Source organism: Myzus persicae, unplaced genomic scaffold (genome assembly GCF_001856785.1).
Source record: "Myzus persicae strain clone G006 unplaced genomic scaffold, MPER_G0061.0, whole genome shotgun sequence".
Classification (NCBI taxonomy): domain Eukaryota; kingdom Metazoa; phylum Arthropoda; class Insecta; order Hemiptera; family Aphididae; genus Myzus; species Myzus persicae.
The window spans coordinates 1,090,745-1,115,360 of record NW_019101246.1 but is presented as its reverse complement, the minus strand read 5'-3'; the positions used below and the strand labels follow the sequence as shown (position 1 = coordinate 1,115,360).

At 32.5% G+C, this 24,616-nt stretch overlaps 1 protein-coding gene across 1 annotated transcript in view; it reads left to right on the top strand.

Moving 5' to 3' along the window:
* The first annotated feature begins 13,180 nt into the window (after window positions 1-13,180).
* LOC111028316 (protein dachsous) overlaps window positions 13,181-24,616 on the top strand; it is a 130,347-nt gene continuing 118,911 nt past the window's right edge. Inside the window, exon 1 of the mRNA XM_022306907.1 lies at window positions 13,181-13,817. The gene's annotated coding sequence lies outside the window, so the exon portion shown is untranslated. The remainder of the gene's footprint in view (window positions 13,818-24,616) is intronic.

Here is a 24,616-nt window from a genome sequence, read left to right as displayed (position 1 = left end):
CGTACATGTAGCTGTCGTATGTACAAAATAAACACGTTTTACATCTACTGTCCAATAATTTGATGGACCGTTTCGAATCCGACCGATTCGCAGCAAAGATTTTCGGGAGATTCCGAGGACAGCTCGGTGTCTACACGTCTCCCGCAGTCGTTAAGACTATGCATGATTATACATTGTGTACACACAGTGAGTAACAATGGTACAAAACCTTCGAGTATTACATAAAACATAATATGCATCCAAATAATTAGTATTATGGTAGAACTGTAATAGTACAAGTAGGAGAAAAAATTAACGAAAAAAAAGCATAACCATAAGTTTAGGCTCAACCGGTGCAAACTGCAAACACCAAGTAACACGGGCGTACCTCGGGTGAGCCAATAAAAATAAATATAAATGACATAATATGCATATACGCCCTCAATTTACTGCGGGACCATTGAATAATAATATAATAATAATAATACATATGCGGTCGGTCCGGGGGATGTGTTCGACAACCGGGCGATTTATATTTTATACAATATAATGGGACGTTTTTCCGTTTTACCCGACCGGTTAATAAATTAAAAAAAGTCAATATATGTATATGTACGCACACATAGGATATTGTTCTCCGTGGAATATAGGTGCACCACTGCAACGGTGCAACAGCGCAGGCGTGTTTTAATGCATATATACTGCAATGTATATTGTATATACACACACAAGTATGTATATAATATATATAAACATACGATGAAAAGAGGGGTTGGAGATACATACTTATATATTTTATTCGAAAAAAAAATGTATACTAACACATACATACACACATTTATATATACGCTAACAGATGTTTACTCGACGTCTCATTAAAAATCGCGCCATAAATTAGATAATTAAAAACACAAATGTCCGTCTTAGCGCGTTTGTGTGTGTGTGTGTTTGCCCGTCTTTTTCTCTATACATTTATACATACTATCATTTCGTATATGCTTTATATATCATATACATACAACACACACACACACACACACATGTACACTGCAGCAGCAGCAAATCGCTTGTCGTCCTCTGTGCAAACACCCACTAGGCGAGTTGGCCGACCGAAAAAAATATTCACGGCCGCCGACTATAAAATAATATTATATTATATTATAATATGAACATTTAATATGTATTTATCGATATTATATGTACACGGATTCGACTATAATAGTATTTTATACTCGTATAACCGATATTGTGGTCGAAAATTAGAACAAAAATTATTCCGATACGCTTTTACATATATATATAGTTTAATATTAGGTTATATCATATATGAATATATATATATATATATATAAACGCACGAGATATAATATGTTTCACGCCCAAAATATACGACGGGAAAATACCTACGCACGATAGATAATTCAAAGACATTTGCTTCCCAATCGATTTAAAAGTAATAGCAGCAGCAGCAGCAGCAGCTATTATGTATATACATATTACATATATATATATATGTATATTATCGGGGCGTTACCATTCCGATACATATATATAGGTATATATGGCGGACAGCAATCCGGCCAGAATTCACCGCCGATAATTAAAACTAGAAATTGATTATTCGTGCAATTTTACAGAACTTACACGTTTGGATTTTTTTTCCGAATGAAAACGATTCGTTTATTTATAATATTATGCAATATATTATAAGTAATTTTTTCATATACAATTACGCCTCTTGGACGAGAATTACGCTTATGCTAAAAATATAATAACGGCAGTGACTATAGCGAGACTCGCCGGTACGATAATATATACATACATACGTGCCTAAATTATGTACAATGCATATGTGTGGATCTTTTCTCCATAATCGCAGTGTTTAGGTAGGTCAATAAAAATAATTAAATTATGATATAATATTATTATTGTGATATCGTTATATTGTACAAGATGCAGTGATTTATTCTATCCTGTCCCTTATATAACAAACTATATGATAAACTGTCCTTCTAATATCCGAATGGTTGCAGATATTATTCCATTACCTTTGATTTTGTTTATATCTTTCAAAGATATAATCTTTCTTTGTTGTCGTTATTTACCTTTTTTCGTTCTCTTGTCTATAATACTTGTAACTTATAAATGCACAATGTATTTCAATTTATAATTTGTCATTCCTTTGACATCAATGTATTATTATTAACGTGTATACGCGCAAAATATTGTTAAGGATTTACGTCCGTTTATATTTTAAATAAAAAAAATGTATGTTATATTATATGTATACTTGTGTTTAAGTGTGACTGGCAAAAGCCGAAATCGGACAAAACGATAGACTGCCCACGACACTCGAGCAAAAAGTAATATATTTCTTTTTTCGCCCTGGCAAACCTAGTTATGAGTATACGAACCGCATTTGGGCAAAACCGTAGTGTCCATAGATTTCAATTTTTCACAGTTGATAACGGTAGCGTACAATGTTTTTTAAATATTACATATTATATAAACGATAAAATGAATTTTATACTTTAAATATAATAAAATATAATGCGGTATTAGATAGGTATAATGTTGATTTTAAGAATTAAAAATCTTAAGAAGTACAGCTAATTTTACAATTATTACGACAAAAACATATTTTTAAGGTATTTACTTATATGGTTTATTGATGAAGGTAATGACTAATGGTATAATTTTGTTTTTTAACTGTTGCTACACAAGTTGTAATTAAAGTCTGCAAATAATATGATTTTGTTATTTACGTTTACATCTCTCAGTAGTACACGTTTATCGATAAAATCAACTATACACATAAATATTAAAGTAATGCCTTTATATTTCTATTATCATTTATACGTATTTAATTATATTCAAACAATAATATCATTCATTTTATCGTTTTTATATGTAATACAAAAAAACAAATACTGTAACTATAACTACTGTGATTTTTTTTAAATTTATTTAGGTAATTTATGATTTTGCACAAAATATGAGATCGGTAATACTCTAGGTTTGCCGGGCAAAAGACAAACCATGACTTTTGCCAAAGTACCTATATCGTGAGTAGCTCGCATATTGTCTAGCATTTATAAGGTTTTACCGATTTCAGCTTTTGCCCGTAACATACATATATCCTTGGGCCATACGATTTGCGGAATAAAATATGCCGATGTACAATATTATATTTATTATAGCTGGCTGTGGCGAAATATTTTTTTTTTATTATTTTCAAAATAGATATTGTTAATCAAATCGAATTTCCTTCGCGGAACCAGTTTTGGAAATTAGTCATACCACGCTGTAATCAATGTTTTAGCGTTGTGCTTTTGTTGAAAAACTAATTTATAAACGAATTACAAATAATTGAAAATACCGGTTTGTTTTGAGGCTCAAATCACCCTGTCATTTACTGAAGTAAGGTTATCACCAATTATATTCGCCAAAGTACAAATTACACATTGGATACACGACAGAACTGGTTTCGAGATTAAAAAAAAAAAAAATGAAAACAATTAATTCAATTCATTTTTCTTTTCGTAAAATATCAAAAACAATTCTTTTTTATTTCTTCTATACTGCAACGTAACGCATTTTCCAATTTACCAAACGCATAATATATATTTAATAATAATATTGTATGAGCGTATATAGCTTTGGTCCACAGTTAATATAGTTTTTAATGTTTCCACTTGAACATTCCTAAGCCCAACCTGTTCCATCTCAACTTACACTCGTTTATAATCGTATAATATAACATTCCAAACAGTTTGTGTTATTTTGAGGAAATCTTTTAAAATACAAATTTCTCGAACAATAAATACAATATAATAATTTATGGATATCAATTTAAAACATATTTTTCATTGTCTCAAATACGTAGGTACTACAGTGGAAATTTACTCGATAATTGTACTATTTTACCTATATCTACCTACTGTTACTAGGTAATGGGTATACAATAAAGAACAAAATGTTAAAACCTACAGACGACCGAGATATAATTCAACTTTTTTTTTTCCTATCATTCTATCGTTGCAACATCATTAATACATGCTGTTTTATATATGGTGTCATTTGTAGTTACTTAATATACACATAATATTATTATGTCGTATACTAAAATAATACGCGCAATAAGGAAAGAGGAAAAGAACTATTTCAATAATTTTTTTTTCCCAACCAAACGGGTTTACCTATCGGATATTACGGAGTAGGTTATTAAATGCATTTTCTATGACATTATTAACAATTAACCTCGTTCTAGTAGAATTACTAGAATATATATATATTGTGTAGAATATTATTATATACATATAGAGTGCAGTATAAAATCTTATTTTCAGTGATATACTTCCATATACGTAAAACTGTAGCAGAGTGCAGGATATATACCTATATATATTATACCTGCTCATATCATATAATATAATATAATATAATATATTATGCCTATATACCTATGTGTGTATATGTATAGGATACATATAAATAGGCTGCGAGGAGGGGGGAATAGAAAAATTCGTCGAGTATATAAAGTATATTATGATATGTATACATATAATATGATATATGTATATAATGCGCGTTTGTATAATTATGTACAAAAAAGTCTCGCTCAGTAATATATTACAGTATACTTACGATATTATACAAAGTGATTCATTATACATTTATATACCTACCTTTATTATATTATGTATATGAATGCCGGACATTTAGTGGGTATTCAACATACGGTAGTAGTAATATATATATATATATATATTAATAATCGTAGGTACAGTAGTAGATATCAAATATATTATACTTAATAAATCATTCGGTGTTCGTGGCACATATATACATTATATTATATACTTACGTACAGGTACCTACACGCGTATGGTTTTTCTTAAACTCGGTTGCATTAACGCGCGCGGTCTAATTAACGGATCAATTTTGCTTCTCGCCTATATATATTAATACACATACGACTAGAGTCAGCATATTATTATCTTTGCACAATACAATACATAATATAATGTCATTACGGCATTGCTTACCAGCTACATAGCCTATATTATATATGTACGCCTATACAAGAGTGGTCAACATTTTGCAAACACTTCTTATGCAATTCTATCATATTATTACTATTATTTATTTATTAATTACGCCCAAGATGAGCAAAAGTTACAGAATAGAAAACATACAATAAGTTATATTACTTAGTTGATAAAGAATAAAATAGTAAATACGGTGGATCATAAAAAATATCAACATTTGTAAAGTCATTACAGAACACACACATACGGTTTAACGGGCTATAGTAACTGTAATTCTGGCGGTAGCAGTTAATATGAAGTAATTAGTGATTTTGAGAGTTAAATGTAGGCACCTTAAATTGAATTTTAGTTAATAGTTCGGGACAATCAATTTTATTATTAATAAGTTTATATATATACATAGAATTAACATCATTAAATAATCTGCGTTTGGACGATGGATCATACTTGCATCATACTTGCAGTCGTGCAAATAGCACTAACAGTTATTATTTGGATGACCCTATTTCGTTATAATGTACTTGTGTATTATATTACATATTATGTATCCACACTGTGAAATAATTTCGTTAAATTCCGACCAAGTATAATGTAGGTATACAGTAAACTGTTGTCAAATCGAAACTCAGCGGGCACAGATAAAAGTTTGAGATATTGAGTTTTATTCTATAATGGTAAATATTTCAAGAGGATTCCAATATTGAGCTCAACATAATAAGAATCTACATTGTATATATTATTAGATATATAGTAGTATACCTGTGTAAAATTATACACACCGTAGCTATACGTGAATTAATGTAATGCTTAAAAAATAAGTGCCTAATATATAATGTCATTAAGGCGTTGCATATCAGCTATCACCTATAACCATACATAAAATATTATACATACACAAAGGTTGTCCAAATTTCGCAGAGACTTCTTATGGAATAATCATATCACTTGCAGTCGTGCGAAGCAATAACAGTTATTATTTGGATGAGCCTGTTTTATAATAATGTATTTTATCTAATTCATATATCATATATTATGTGTCTACACTGTAAAATATTTTCGTTAAATTTTAACTAAGTACATAATATTATAATTTATATATTATTTTATAGTAAACCTGTGTAAATGTATAAACACGGTAGCCAAACGTGAATTAATTTAATGCGCAAAAAATAAGTCAATTTGTGATAATATTACACACACACACATACACACATAAATTTATAAATGTTTATATATATATATATATGTATATGAGCGAATCGTGTTTCAATTAATGTCACTGCATAAATTTACACAGAAACGCCAATGCGAATTATTTTGAGCGAAAAAAAAAAGTAAACTTGTAATGATCCAATAGAGGTAGAAAAATGTATACAATATTAAAGTAGCTACATTGAATCATATTATAACAAATTGACACTTATTTTTTGTACGTACAAAATGAACTGACAATTTAAATATTTAAATTCGAAAAACGTTTATTTTCAGGTTGGCAACTTTCAGAGACAGTAAATACTAAACTCACAAATTATGGGTATGCAAATGTATATGCGTATTTAGTAGTTTTTTCTTACAACATACAACACTAAGTTGATTGTGTGTCACCACAAGTTTTGTGAACATTTTAATCAAATCGAAGTACAGACCTCTGCACTGCGGTATCATTACACATTCCCGCTAGCATAGGTAGGTACTCAACGTCTCGACGTTATTAGACACTTAACGATTTTAATTTACAAAATATAAATTATAGCAGTTTTATTACTAATTAAATAATAAATGCATAAAAATGCTTTAGTGACAGGTTGTGTGTACATGTACGTATATATTATACTACTGCAGGAGCTATACAAGCGATGAAGCTATAATAACATTAATCAGCAGACATGTATCATAATATATTATATACACTTTAAGTATTTATATATTATTATTTTAGTATCTAATGATATTATGTGTTATGAATTTTAGTCACCTGAATCTTCACTGCCAATGTATGTGATGTTATAGGTTTGTACATTTTATTATTCAATACTACGGCTCCAGAGCTGTAATATTCCCGACTTTGGTATATTCATAAAATTTTCAATTTATATGTATCACATAAGTCATAACAGCACTCAATAGTATAAACATTTACCCGGTCACTCAAATAATTACTAACCAGCTAATAGTAATTTATGCAGGCTAAGATAAATAAATACAATTAGTACCTATAATGACAACATATATTATTATATATATATAATACTGTTCAATCATAGATATTTAAGATTATTTAAGATCGATTGTATTACAACGATGATACTCTATAATAGTTATGAAAAAACTTGGACTTATAATTAACAAAAAAACAACAAAAAAAACCAGTAATAACAATCACACTGCACGATAAAATTTTAGCATAAGACATGCTCAAATGGCACAGGTATCGTCGCAGTGTCAAATGACAATATTTATATACCAGCGATATAAAATTTAATACGAAATACTCCTAACCATTGTCCATTTCTACTGAAATGATTGTTCTCGTCATTGCCATATCAAATATCTGAAGGGTTTAAAATTATTTCAACAATGGTATATTCAGTTTAAGCTTTACGTCGTGTGTTCGACCGCTTGATGAACTTTCATCCTGTTGAATCATTTGATAGATTAAGACTTACTACAAATAAAAATAAGATTAGGTTTCGTTAGGAATTACTTACACATAAATTATAGGTAGGTACCTGATGAAATGATGAAAAAGTGTTCATAGCCAAAAAGTCCAGAGTGATTTCCCATTGGTATTGTTTTGTTTATTTTTTTAACTGGTACTTTTTTTTTTATTAATTGACAATCTTCTCTCCAAGTGTGTCCGGTATATCATTATAGCTGTTTTTATTCTCGATTAGCGCTAGAATAAATGGTCTTTTGCAAAATGTATGAAATAGTTCTTCGTTTTTTCTTCTCCCGCATAGATACCTATTTTGTTTCTCGGTTGAACAGTGACGCCGCTCCGTGACCCATAAATATGTTCCGGATCTGGAGTAACTACTTTTCATTCAAACATTATTAACTTTTTCTGATCACCTTTATTATTAATGACCATGTTTCAGTTGAGTATGCATCACTATTGGTCGCTGTTGTAGTAATTTCGATTTTGGACTCTAATTATACCATATGATACCACCTGTTCCCACTCATGACTTGTTAATTTACTTCATGTAATTCTTGATATCGATGTCTACTCCCAAATAGATACTTAAAGTTGTCTTCTGCTTCAAATTTTAAAATGTCCACCAATAGGTCATTTACAATAACATTGTTCCTTGACATCGTCATGCACTTTGTTTTATTTTAATTTATACATAATCCTATTGACATACTTACTTTAAGTAGTTTCACGGTTGTCTGAACGACTTCTTACATTATATACCTAGTCTCTCCCAAGACTACAATATCATCGGCTTAATGGCAACATCACTGATTCTCCACTTATTTCCATTTTTTGTGTGGCTATTTATATGTACACAACAAAAATAATAAATGATTCTATTTTAAAAAGTTACTACCTAATAATATAATGCTATGTACGACGTTTTTTGCAAAAATTAGTATAACCTACCGTAGTACTAGAACTACAACAGTAATATAGTATGAATATATTACGAAATATCCTTAGAAAGGATCCTTAGAGGTTGACATATTCATCACTCAGAATAGTTTTTCATATGCAATAATAATTTATCGTTGAGTTCAAATTTAACACATCCATTATATATATAGGTATAGTGACCTACTCAATGTCGAGTACACACTAAACCACAACTATCTATACAGCCGACCGATTTCTCCGGTATTTTTTCATACCAACATTTATGTATAAAAATAAATACTTGCGTTTATTGAGTTAAAAGTTTTGTTTTTTATATTTTTAATTGAACTTCGTCGAGAATTCTATAAATTCCATACAACAATAATTAATGGTGATTATAATTCAAAAGGTATTCCCTTGTATCGTACGTATTATACCTACCTATTATAATAATATAGTGACTCGAGAACGTAATAATAATCATTAACGAAATGTAATATAATAATTTACATTTCGAATAATAAGAATAATTGTCAACAACAATGGTAGCAGAGCTATATGGCTATAGTTATTAGTTAAACCTATTATATTAAAACTGCCGCAGTGATATATTCTTCGGTTACCATTGGTATCGTCACAGCAGAACGGCTACACTGTAGGTATAAGTTATACTCATATAAATAATATATAAAAAGTAGATTCGGGTTTTCGACGTGTATTATAAAAAATATATTTTGTGTAGAAGAGTGCGCGTAGTATTGTATTTCAGCGCCTCGAGGCAATTTTCGATATTATAATTATATGATGATCATAATACATAAATGCATACAAATTATTAATATAACATTTTAACATACCCCGTGTATGTGTATCAAAAATGCGTAAACAGATAAAAGCGAGTATTCAGGTAGCCAAGTACTACTGTACAATAATTACAAAAGAACATGTGTTTATACAAAACGTTGCAGGCCAACCTACCATGAAAGGAATGTGTATATTTATATAGGTTTATAATATTATGTGAAGCGTATATACCTAACATCAAAGGTAAATTTTTTAATTGTATGTAAGAGCAATATATTTCACCCAATAATGCGTTAAGAGTGGGGATAATATAATAATATCTACTGTGGGGGGGGTAACTGTACATAGATGAAAAAAAACCGAATCTTTTCTTTCTGAAAATGTTCTAATAATGTCATTATAAACAATATTAGGTATTGCTATAATACTCTTTGTACTAATATATTATATCATAGTAGATACGCATAATTTATTAGTATAAATGGTAGATGACGCGTATACATATCATAGTATTATTGCTATACATTTGAATATTCCATCGTACATAATTATATACAAAACTATGTACTGAGGAAACATATATGTATTATTATAATAAAAGTCGTCAACTCATTAATTATATTTGTGGTAAAGTGGTGCGTATTCTGATTTTTATTAGTTGAAACTCAACTGTAAACTTCGTTTTGCCAGCGGACATAGGCTCTACAATGCCTATTGGTTCACGCGGTTCTCGAATATGGTGCTGTTTTTTGATCACCATACGGATACATAGCTGATCAGTCTAGTCCAAGACCGTTGCTAGAGTTATGCTGATCGCTGTCTAAAAATCTCTCATCCACTGCATGATTGCATGACTGTAATAATAATTCGATTTTTAAACTTTTTTCTCTACAACCTAGAATCTAGTTCAGAAGGTCGGCCACGTTTTTGATGTCAAGGGCCAAAAAATAAAATGTATACATTTTATAAACAAACAAAAATTTATATGGTCATATAAAATTTAGAATATTTAAGCTTATGACTGTTAAATTGAATTAATTATCATTTATTGATGTACATACAACCTATCTACAAATAAAGTTGTAGTAATTATTTGTATACATTATGTCTATTTATATACAGATTAAACATTTTACTCGAGGGTCACATAAAAGTGATATGAGGGCCACGGGTTGCTGACCTCGAGTCTAGATAATATAGGCGTAAGAAATTTGGAAATTGGATCGAAGGTGTAGTTGTTGCTCTGCTCCGATAATACTTGCACGACTTAATGACTTAGTTCGTGTATCCTAGTTCCAACTGATACCCGATGTCAGGGTTTATTTTTCCCCGACCAGTTACTAATACTGACTTATCTATTATTGCTCAACCGTATCAAAAATTATGCGTACCCTGTGTGCAATTGGGTGACATCGGCATCTCTGAGATATTTAATTCTGATCTCAAATTAGACATTACATTCTGATATCAATTTATCATTACATGGATTAAACTTTAATTAGGTTGCCATACGAACATCCATAAGTAGGCCCATTTAAATTGACCATGTGAGGTTATAACTTCAATTAACATTAACTATGCGATGTTTTGACAAGCCTATCAATTAATGAATTATACACAATAGATAATTCACACAATGAGCATCGAGTATTTTTGGAACGACACCTATAGCTTGCATGGTGATTTCAATGTGACAACAAATTAATAAATATTATATTATTTCCAAAAATATTAAAAAAAAACTAAATATATAGATGATAAAAACCGTAATAAACGATTAAGTCATAATAGCTGATAAGGCTGAGTTTGTCTGTTGTGCTTGTCGATAATTTTCTGTCGGTTCTTCAATTGTATTGTTGTGTTTTTTTACCGATTTTTTTCATTTATTGACCTTTTTTCCGCCCCGTTCGTATTTTATTCACGTTTCTCATAAAGTCTTAAATCCGTGGGTGTCCGGTTTTGGTTCGTTTTCCGTCAGTAGCCATCGCAATAACTACAAACTGCTGTGATATATCAATATTCAATACTTCCGTACATGACCACATAATATTCTATAATACTTTATATTATTTATTACTATAAATCACTTGTAATATATGCGTTATATTTTTTCATTAAATATTAGTTTGTATGCGAAGCATAAAACCTGAATGATATTATCATAGGTTAGGTATATATTGTTTGTAGTGTTTGTACCACTGTAAAATGCAGAATGGCGTTAACTTTATTGAAATAAAAGTAAAATATCATGTGAAACCATAATGTGTATACTAGTATAAATAGAATGAGAAATATATTTTCTTATATTGCCTCGACATATTAAATGGATTAATTAACAGTTACTATCTACCCACGTGTTGATGTTCCAATTTAAATATCAATTTTTTCCATGAATAAAAGCTAATTATTACTGTGCTTATTGTTCGAAGAGGCAGAATTATATGGTCGTTGAAGACGATTCCTTACCCCGGACCACCCACGAGGTTTTTTAGGGGTTTTATGTATTGGTATTTGTCGTCTTACATCTATACTCGGGCATGCACCGATAGCGCCTTAAACAACTTTTTCATTTTAGGATCAGTGAACCAATTGCGCTCTTTATTTTTTTACGGACAATATAGGTAGGTAGGTACCAATAAATTGCGCTTGCCCTTTAGTTTACCTTCAGGTATGAAAATATTTTTGTCTAATCTCATTCTATCATCATTGAATTATCATATACGAGATAAGTATATTAAAAGAATTGAAAATTAAAAACATATATACTGATCAATTGATTACGTCATTACGAGTTACCTACTGGTTAAATATTTTTTATTTTCTAATTATGTTAATAATATATTATATACGATGGTGTTAATAAATCATCGAAATTGATAAAAAAAAATTTAAAAAATTAAAATAATAATTGGAGGTACCCGGAATTTTGTCCGATTTTGTGAAAACTCGATAGACGCTCAATCGACTGTAGGTATACGGCAAGTCGGCAATATCCTTCCGATCGAGTACTGTCGTTGTCCACGCCATGCATTACGATTAATTATTACAATTTACAAGCACAGTGACAACAACAATAATAATTGTTGTGTTATACCTCGTCAAGACGGTCCAAACAATTATAAATTTCAACGACGTGGCCGCCATACTTATACTGTGGAGTCAAAAACGTCCGTCGTCAGCTTCTTCTCCGGGTAGCACAATGTCGTAAAATATTACGATTTAAATATTATATTTTTACCAATTATACTATCATGATATTTGTCGACGAGGGCTGTCGGGCGCGCCGCGAGAAGTCGCACGCGTACGCGCGGGCGAAAGCCGAGTGACGCGCTCGGCCGGCTCGTCCGTCGCGCGGCGCGCACGCACCGAGCCTCACGCATGCGCGACAGCCGACTCCTCGGCATCGTCCCGACGCTCTCGGCCGGCCGGCAGCCGCCGCCCGGTACACGCGGCCGCTGCGCACCGAGGAGCTATAATAGCAGCTCACGCGCCCGACTCTCGGACCGGCGGCAGCGGCGGAAAACCTGTTTCGCGCCGTCCTTGTCGGGTCGCCACGGCGCGGTCGACGTACCACACGGCGGCGGTACCCGCGATCCTTGTCGACGGAGGCGGCGCGCGCATCGCGGGCCCCGCGACACCCGAGAGGAGCTGGCCCGCGCGCGCACGCGCACGATCTCCGCGGGCGAGCATACGCATACTGACGCACGCACGCGCAAGAGCGACACACACAGCCCGCAATTGTGGCGAGCGCACAAAACGAGTTCTGGAGCCGACCGGGACCGAGTCAGTCACTGCACAACCGCCTTATCGAACGTTCGGGCTCGCGCGCCGGTTTTTATTATTTTTCTCTTGTGTCCGCTTCCAAGCCATCATTATTATAATATTTTTTTTTTCTTTTCTTGGCTTTGGTTGTGAATCGAAAATAAAGTATATCTCTACTCGTTTATTCGTTGGCTGAGAGATCGCATATTATTAAATAATAATAATTCTGTTTCGACCCATCGTGTTTTCGGTTTTTTGGTGTGTGCGTGCGCGGAGTGTGTGGTGTTTTTTTTTAAAAATATTTTTATAAAGGTTTTAAATTTTTTATCCGAACCTCGGTGGTTTGCTTGTGCGTGCAAAGTGCGTATACTCTGTGCTCGTTCCGTTGCAACCATTTTTTTGTATAATTTTGTATAGATTTTTGTGAGGTTTTGCGGTGATATCATATCTATATCGTTATATTATCAGTGCGCCGAATATTCAATCTTATCGAGTGTTGTTGTTATTTTAGTAAGATTACTGTGCTGTCACAGCACACCGTACACTGTTGGATACGCACTCGCTTATTTTTGGATTAATACAAATCTTACAACGACGACGACAACCTATTGTCGTCCACCGGGAATCGACATTGCAGGACACAGGTACTAAATTACTGAACTTTCGTTGTCTCCATCTCATGACACTTAAACAGAATAAAACTGCTGTATAATCGGTTGTGAATAATTGTCCAGTATACGATACGTTATAGATCAGAGTAATATTATATAGGCTAAGTTATCAATCTTACTATCAGTTTGGTTTTCGTCGTTCATTGCGATTTGCGGATTCTATATGGCCGTAAAGTTCGCTCGCACGTGCGTTCAACAAATATTCGGATGACATAACATATTTAGCTAACATACCCATACACCTAGTGTACCTATACAATATATTATATACATTATATTTATGTGTATGCATGTATGTGTATGTGTGTAATATGTTTTAAAAGATGTTCCGTCCGGTAAAACTATGTACAATTTTTTCCCTTTCTAATAAATAAAACATAGAGGTCGCCGGTCGGAATTTATATTCAACTCACGTGTGTGCGTTAAAGTCTCTTGTAATATTTTATTACTTACTTCACTTGCGTTCAAGTCTCCCGCACTACGTTTTCGCACAACACTTTTCCCATACGCTCGCACCGTGTGCCGCCACCACATTATTAGATACGACCGTGCGCGTGTGGTGGTGAGAGGTAGCGGTGGTGGACGAAAATTCGTACCAGTTTTTTGATAATGCATGTGTGCTGTATATAATATCGGGATTCGACGGACGTAAGCGAACGAGGTATGAAAAAAAAACCGAAAAAAAAATAAAAGAAACCAAACCCAGTAAAATATTATTGAAAATATTTGCTCGTCTGTCTGTCACTCGTTCCCGTTTTAAGATTTATGTTATTACCGAATTCGGGTGGATGCGTCTGTCGCCGGTTCTTTGTATTTCTAATTATATTTTCAGCATAGAATAATATACCTCCAAACTATATATATATACATGATGTACGCGTATATAACTTCGTCACAGGGGCTAAACGAACGTATTTTTTTCCGTTTTATAATATTATATATATTATACTGTCAGACTGCACGTTTATAGAGGAACCCCTTCGCGCCTATACGTTTTATTGCCTCTTTTGTCGGACCTTTACACATACAGCACAATACATACAACAACAGCACATTATCATCACTATTATTATTATTATTATTATTATGTAAAGGATGTTTGTTTCCTCGCCGTCAAAGGGTCCGCTTAGGTCGCCGGTGCAGTCATATATATTCTACACAACGACAACAATATATTTTATGATATGTATAGGTACAAATACGTGTTGTGTTGAGTGTTGACACGTCGAACAGAACTTTGTAGATATTGTTAGGAAACCGCGTGAGAAATATCTGTTTTCACACCCCATTCTTGCGTATGTGTACATACGCGTTATATATTATCCAAATGTCTATATGCTACATTATTATATTGACGTTCCGCTACAGTATATATTATTATTACGTCCGATTGTATTTTGATGCTAAAACCACGTGCCAAATTGTTGTTAAGACTGCGTAGCTGCATCATCCGTCGTTGGTCCGCTATACTTGCAGTATATCAAATATACAAGCCGCAGAGGATATTATAGACAGTGCAGGCACTAGGGCAAGCATCCCCCAAAATTTCTAAAAGCTCTTCTCAAAAATATAAATAGAATATAAGTATTTAATTGTAAATAAAAATTAATATCACTTAAAATACTTTGAGCCACCGCCCTTTGAAAATTATTCTTATTTGCATGGATATGTTTTCCATTGTACACACATATAATAATTGTTATGATCTCCAGTCATAAGCGACAGTATGTAAACGAGGTGTGTGTACCTATATGTATTTAAACTATTTAGGTGTATTTTTAGATGGTATATGTCCTGTCAAAACGCCATTATATAACAGCATCTCGTTAAAAACCTAATAGTTTTCTTAAAATGTAAATAAAACCGAGTAAGTATATAATATATTATTTCTGATGATATACGAGAAATGTGCTGAACATTCGTCGAACCCTTCGAAAAAGGTGTAACCGGAAAACTGTTGACCACGTACAGCGTGTCGCCGAGCGCGAGTTGGTCGTAAACACACAAATTTGTATTTATGTTTAGTATATTATATTATTCAGTATTATATGGATACCTCTACCAATACTGGGTTAGTTTATCCCGCGTGATAGGTATGTTTTGTTTCATTTTAACTTTTTTAAGAGATACAAAACTATTTTATGTTAATTTATTGAAGACCGGCTATTATTTTAAATTCGAATGGTTAGGTTACTGGTTCAGCCTACTCACCAATCGAATATTCTGTATGTACAGATAATTATGGGAGATTTCCATAAACCCGAGTCGTGCATGTTGTTTTATGCGACACAAATACCGGTGCAAGAGGTCTTGAAGACCCGAGAGAGATAGATATAAATATAGTGAGCGACGATGAGTGGGCGGGGTGGGGGTGAGTGAGTGAAAGAAACAGAGACTCCCTATCTACCCGACATATCTGATCGATTAACGTTGCATTTTGGTGTTCGTAAGGATATATTATATAATATTGGTTTTTATAAAACGGACAAAAAAAATAATAAGAATAAATAACCCTTAGTATAAAACAACTGACTGTCCGTAATTATAAAATTATTCAAATCATTCACTGCCGTTATGTTCATTTGTTTCTAACAACTTCAACGTTTCCTCTAAATTATATAATACCTATACCTATTTCAAGAGTGCGTGTAAGTAAGATTTCTTTTAATTTTTTTTCGTTTCTCTTAGAAGCTTGCGGTGAAGTCAGTTACACCGCGTAGACTCAAAATATTCAACTCACGTAGTCAACTTGTGTGAGTGTATGTGTGTACACATATCACATATAATAAAAAAAATAATAATAATCTGTGGATATTAAAAAAGAGCAGCATCGTTGCGAGATAAACGTGCAGAGAGGAGACCTACTTGCTTCCATAATAAACACCACTCATTTCTAGGTTTTATTAACTCGTTATGTATGTGAAATTCCATCTTTTAAAACAAGTGTTATGTGTCTCGCGTTGCACAAATATCGGTTATTTTTTTTCTCTATTTTCTCGTTGAACGCAACGAGAGTTGTAAAGTACCCATATTTATAAATAATAACCTTACATAATAGCTGGTATAAACATAAATGATATTGTCTGGTGATAGAAACAATGTTTGCTTGTTGACTTACGGCGGGAACAAACATTGGGAATAGTGGAATACCTACATGTATTCTATAGGTGCAATAAAATCTTTACTTAACTTCAAAGGACGTTTGCCGACTCGCAGGTAGATTGGGTGCACCGTATAGGTTATAATATATATATGTATATATATATAGGTAACAAGTGGACTTCAAAGACTGTACGTGCCGAATTTCGTTCAAAAATGCCTATAACCCTCGGGTATTGTAAAACATTGCACGTCAATAAACGCGTACTGCCGTGACTACGGGGTACATATTATAATACTTTGTTCTGAGACGTTTAAAATTTTATAATAACCAAAAAAAAGAAACTCGCCCATGATATAGGTACCTACACCTACTTTACAGAATCACCGTCGATTGTCATTCGATGAACATAGATTAATGGTCATCTCTGTTGCTGTTAAGCATTATTTATTAGCGTATGTAAGATGTATGAAAAAAAAAATGTTCCGTTACATTTCCAACGGCACATTTGAAGATCTTTAAAGGCAGAGATATAATGTAATAATGGCTTGATGTTTTATTATATAATCGTGTTTAATCCTCAGAAACATTTTGTCCGAGAATGGAACTTGACATTTTATATTTATTATTAGGTGCCTATGTATTATATTTAAGGTTTTCGATTCTGAAAAAGAGAAATTTACCTTATTCGTTTTACAATGATGTTTTTCTTCTCTTTCTGTTTACATTTTTCTAGGAAATTGGTTGGATTCAAAAGTGTTGAATATATATGCTACAATGTTACATACCTAACGGTGTAAATCATCCTATGTATGTATATATATATATATTTATTAATTTTGCAGTATACCTACTTTGCCTACTTTGAAAGTATTTAGATTTTCTCTGAAAAATAAAAAAGTTTAATTGAAAATATCAAGTGTGGTTTTTACATTATGGTGCATTAATAATCATTTTTCTACTTACGTGATTAATAATTTTTACAATATTATAAACAATTGCCAAATATTAATAATTTTCAAAAATACAGTTCATAACTTTCTCGCCGATACTCATGAAGTAGTGACAAAGGTTTTGAAATTATTTTATAAATAACGATACAACAATATTGTAACTGAGTTTAGGTTTTAATTAGATACCTTAAATTGTAGGTATCTACATTAATTTTTCGTTAAATTTGTGGACTACATACTTTTCGTTTATTATGATAAAGTGGAATGAAAAATTGTTAAGATGTCGTCGTAGGTATAGGTATTGTACCTAACTGTCCTACCCATAGATACCACACTTCACTAATATTATAAACAAAAAAAATAATATTTTTTCAACTATTTTTAGGCACTAGTATAACAACTGTGATTTGTATTAACGCGGTAATGACGAGTTAATGAAAACGGAGACAATACACAGTTCTCACAGAAATTATCTCCGTCTGTCATTCGTGCATGTCTCGCACACGAAATACGCTTGTATATATCATTTATTCTTCGGAAACACACTAATGCTTCATAAGTGCTATTATACACATATTTCGTGTCGTACCTTTCTCAAGTAGAAAAAAAATAGTTCATAAGCCCGCGATAACGAGTACCTCTAATCGCATTTTCTTCTAAAATTCGTTCGGCCAGCTACTCAAGACTCTATATCGTGGCACGAATATAATGTACCTATCTTTATGATATAATATTATACGTATTATATACCTATGTATTGTGTCCATTTTCTTAATACCCCGTAACTGCCTAAATGTACTTGCGCCACTTTGATGAGTTTGATGTAACCCGTAGTCTTATTGTCGTTTCTGGTACATGTATATAAATACAGGTATATTTTATTCAATTTCGAAGCAAATTTCGAATTTTATTATTATTGTTATTATTATTATTATTTAAGGCGCCAATCGACCCTTCGCTGATGTCTATTAACTTTTTGTTACCCTTACACGCAAGACGTGTTCGTATATATATATATACATATATATTATGTATATGTATATATATATATAGGTATCGCGGATTTTTTTCTTCTTCTCTTGTATCGAATCTCGTCGACTCCTGCTGACTTAGCCACACCGCTGCGTACACATCACACAATATAAATATTATATTAAATATATATATATAAATATATATGTATATTGTTGTCTCCGCGTTCTCTCACATTGTAATCTGGTCCACGCATTCACGCACGCGCACTCTCACACAAACACAAAAACGCGTACTATATTCAACGTTGCTGTAGTATAGGTATATATATATATATATAGTATATACTCATGCCCGCTCTCATATAATAGATCCCGTGTATACGTTGAGATGATTTATGATTGTCGATGCCCCGGAACGCCCCGGGCTTCAAATTCGAATGGATCCCCCTCGCGGTCTTCGTATACGTGTGTATACCTATACGTATAATATAGACTTTTGTCCGGTGTGGGTGAACCGAGGGTGGTGCGGTGATGGTTGTGGTGCGGCGACGACGGCGACCAAATAACGATTTAATGATGATGATTGTGATGATGATGATGATAATGATGATGACGAATAAGAACTGCGCCGTGTCTGTAGAGCAATTATTATTATTATTATTATTACTGTTACCGGCGGCGGCGCGACAAACGGGTCGGTCGGTCGTCCGTCGCATCTCCTGCTTCTCATCTATCGTGTAGCAACAGCACCAAAACCAGCATCAGCAGCATCCATTAATGTGCGTTATTTGAAAATATATTCGCGTTGTACACGACCTCGGTAGGTAGGTACTTAAAACGTCGTAAAATGTGCGTTATTTTTCCGAGCAAGGAATTCAGCGCCGAAACGAAATTTGCCCTCTTTCATATTATACAGGTATCGCTTTTTTGTTCCCTCGCCAAAATGCCGCGGTTAAAGAACAATTAACTTACACCAGTCTCATATTATAATATAGGAGTCCGATGGGTTGATAATTATGTCGAGACCCTTAATATTGTTTTTATACCAAGAGAAAAACGGTAGCAGCGGTTACCGGTTACCCCTCAGTATATAATTAGGTATCACTGTATCAGAGTAAGTGCTAGTGCAGTGTGCGCTTGCATGTTCGTGTTGTCTCGGTCACAAATCTCCATCAACTGCAGCAGGACGACAATTTCATGTACGAGGATAATAATAGTAATGTACAATATAGTGAGTGTGCGTGTAGAAAGCAAATATTATTGTTGTCGTTGCAGTCGTCGCCTATAGTGTGTTTAGAATATCATCGAGAGACCACAGGACGATAAGAAGCTTAATTCCGGCGGTGGGTACGTGCGATAAACCCGACGGTATACAGTGGTGTTGTGTGATGTGTGTTTTTTTAATGGACCAAACTTATTTTCAAATATTATTATTATTATACATTATTGTATCTTTTGGAGAACACCGTGTGTAACACGTCAATCTCTAGGTTCACTATACACTATATACCATATACGTATATACAATTTGTATACGGACAAGGCGTATAACCTCGGGGGCCCCGCGTGTAATGCGCGCTTATCGTCATCTCGGTGCTGCCGTGTCCGCGCGCCACGGCATCTGTGGTACACTGCTGATGCAGCCTCCGACGACGCCAAAAATCATCGTATTATTATAATATATATAAATGGGAAAACGATATCGCTGGAGAACACGAACGTCGACTCCTCGTGTTCCACAAAATATCGGTAAAATCACGTGAAAAAAAAACAATCTGCTTGGCCCTATACACCTCTAGGATATATTATTTATAATAATATATATTATACCGGCCTGCAGTGTATCGTTTTATCCGTAAAACCTTTTGAACACAAACATATTGTTGTACCATATTCAGGCAGGCTTTGCGCACTAGTATGAAATTATTCAGAAACATCAAATGAAATGTCGCTGTTTTAAGGACTTGAATTGCTTTTTATTATATTAATTAAAATGTTGACAACTTCTAAATAAAACTATTATTATAACATATTTGAAAGTGTATTTACAGCTGCAAATATATTTATGCATATATAATAGGAAGTGCAAATTATATCTAGGTAAAACACTTTAAATTGATGATTTTATTTTTGAATTTATGTTTTTCGACGTTAACATTTAGATATTTAAAAGTTAAATAAGAATTTATTATTTTATATTGATTTATATTTTTACGTAGGTATCTATAGGTCACAAATAAAAAGGTAATATTATGTGCGTTCCATACAGATAACGAAAGTCTAAACAATTGCACCTATTCACGATCGTCCATTTGAATATATATATATGTATATATATTATATTTTAAAAAAAACTCGTGCTATAAACAATTAAGTATTATAATATATCAAACATTTTATTACATTCGCTAATGTTATTATTTTATGATCAAAATATTATTTACTTCAATATAATTATTTTATTAGTTGTGGAAAAATGATACCCGAAAACGTAATATATTTTACGACGATGCATTAGGCGTGTAAGAACCATTAAGGATAAAATTAAATCATTTTTTTTTTTTTTAAGAAGCATTTTGTGCATTGTATTAGTAATTATACGTTTTCTGTGTACGAAATAAACGCGTGTGTACGTATATAATATAGTATTATATATTATTATATAATACTGCAGTGTGTTGTAGATAGGTAGGTGCCGCAGCTACTTACACCGCGCTTTAAATATAGTCGATGTAATTTGTATACAGTACCATATCATTTCAGAAATGAAAATCAATTATAAATTATAATCGATAAAATATTTCTAAGGTCAGATTACAATATAATATAATATAATATATGTATAAATATTATATTATCATATACACATACACATACACACATACAGGTACATGTGTACGTAATATTACGCGAGGCGAATAATAATAGTATAATAATAAAAAATAAAAATAAACTGTATAATTAACATTTTCGATAATTGAGAATCTCGTTTTGAATTTTTATGTATTAAAATAGTATAATATGAGAACGTGTACATTGCGTATAATAATAAAATTATGTACCTACGTAGACATTTATAATTGCGTTCGGTAATTCTTTATTTTAAGTTTATTGATACCTACCATATTAAACTATATTACTATATCATGATAGTATTATGATATTATAATTTTTACTTTTTTTTTTTTTATTGAGAAAAAAAAACAATCCGCGGCTGCTATGGCCATTATTATAAATTACTATTATATATAGGTACCTATTATTATGCGGCGATTGCGGCGCGCATTGTTGTTTCGCTCGTTTGTAATTTTTACGTTTTGAGTGATATCATATTAGGTAGGTATACAATCATTTATATTTGAAAATATGAAAAATCGCTGCGATCCCGTGATTAATCTCGTGTGCCTACACATATTTACTTGCATGGTGTTCGGTATACGATTATAAGATGTTCGTCGATGCTCCGTATGCCGAAATGACTTCTGGGATACGAATACATGGGTCATAATATACCTATGTCTCTCTACCTGTCCAGCTATGTTATTGCTGGACATAATATTATGTGTGCACAATATAATTTTGTAATATATCGTATAGACGTGTGTTAAATACGGAATTTAGGCGTTTCTCCCGAACACTATAATATTGTTATAATAATTTCAATCCATGTATATAAGTATGCGTGTGTGTGTGAGAGAGTTTGCGCGCGCACAATAAGCGGTTATAATAATAATATATTCGTTTACGTTTTCGTGTTTGTACAAATAACATATTATACATATTATTCACTGCGGCGCGCTCGTTAGCTCCTCGAACACAATATAATATTGTATATTATAATATACGACGGATTCCGTCTTCTGGTTTCTAGCGGTGCCCACATACGGGGGGGAAGAAAGAAAGAAAACACTCCCGTAAAAGCACATATATTTTACAAACGTGAAACCGTGGCTAATTGCGCTCTGGTTAGCCGAACGGATATTATATAGATACCTGTAGCACATATGGTCATATTAATATTATTATTATTATTGTTATTTATTATGTATGCCGAATATTATATTGAAGATGGACGCGACGCGAGACGAGATATAAATTATTATTATTATTATTATTATTATTGTCGTGAACACTGAACATAGTGCACGGTGGCGAGACAGTGTAATACGACATAATAGTATATATACGTTCATTTATAATAATATAATACTATTATCGCAGTGTATTATATACGATGTGTCCAATATTTTCCTTTAAATTATTATAGGCGCGTTATCGATAATAAATATTACACAATACGTCCTCATAAACAGACTGCCCGAGTGGCCGAGTCTCGCAAACCTCGGTGGTGCTCTTTTAAAAAAATAAAAAAATAAAACATTGAAATTGCATTCTCCCCGTGCAGCCGCGGAGTCGACACAATGTACTGATTGAAAAAAATAATACAACACCGTTTCGGGGATGGTTAGGTGCCATGCTGTGCGGTATAATAATAATTTAACATATATATGTAGTTGAGCCAATTATAATGAAGATAAATCGACGGCCGTATGGAATCGAATCGGATGTCCGGGGGACCCACGGACTTATGTTTTGTTATTATTTTGTAATGCTTATATAAATATACTATATTGCATCCGTGGGACGAGGTGACAAACTTGTGGTGGACTGGCTAAACTTGGCCAGTGTCCATGTAGGTTCTATTCGTGTCCCATATATGTGACGTGGTTTTTTTTAAGAAAAAATTTCGATTTTTTTATACATCGAAATCGAACGTGCGTTAACATAAATAATTATATGTACACTCACACACACACACACACACAACACACATAATAAGCTACTATGAAATATACATTTTTATCGAATATAACGAGACGCTTATTAGAATATTCCGATTGATATATTATATACATACATATTATCTATGTACATATATATGAAATATTAAATTACTCGACGAGTACCTACGCGAATAATAATGATTGCACGTCTGCGGCTGCAGCGGTACATTTCCACATTTTATTTTACTAGATCTGTGTATATGTGTGCGTGAATGAGTAGTTGACGAGGCGACTTTACATATTATTATTATTATTATTATTATTATTATTGCCTACACGTGTATACCAATTTGTTACGTCTAATGATTTTTTTTTCATCTGACGACCGAAATACGCGAATATATATCTATACATTATACCTACTTGGTATACGATGATAATAATGTACCAACTATATTATAATATTATATTATATATTCGTAGACGCGAATTATTTTTATTATTATTATTATTACTATTATTATTATTACGCGCCAGACGCGTACCTATATATTATACACTAATACATTGTATATAATATTGTATAATATTATCATGTTGGATATACGTATACGTACCTCACGACAAATCGAGTGTCCGTCTAATAAACAAAACATTATTCAACCACATATATGATAATATAGTCGGCTGGTATACTATACACACCAAAAAATTATTGTATTATTATGCAGGTGTGTTTAGTATATATTATACGTATATTGTGAGCGTGTGTGTGGTGTGTAGTAATAGTAATAATAATAATATATCCGTTTAGCTTAATATATTATATTCATTTTTGTGCGTTTTTTTTATTTTTCTTAACAACACGTAACGAATTTAACTAATTCACACATTTATATATATATGTATAGGGTTAGTACCTATACATAAAGTATCATATACATGCACGAATACATCTATA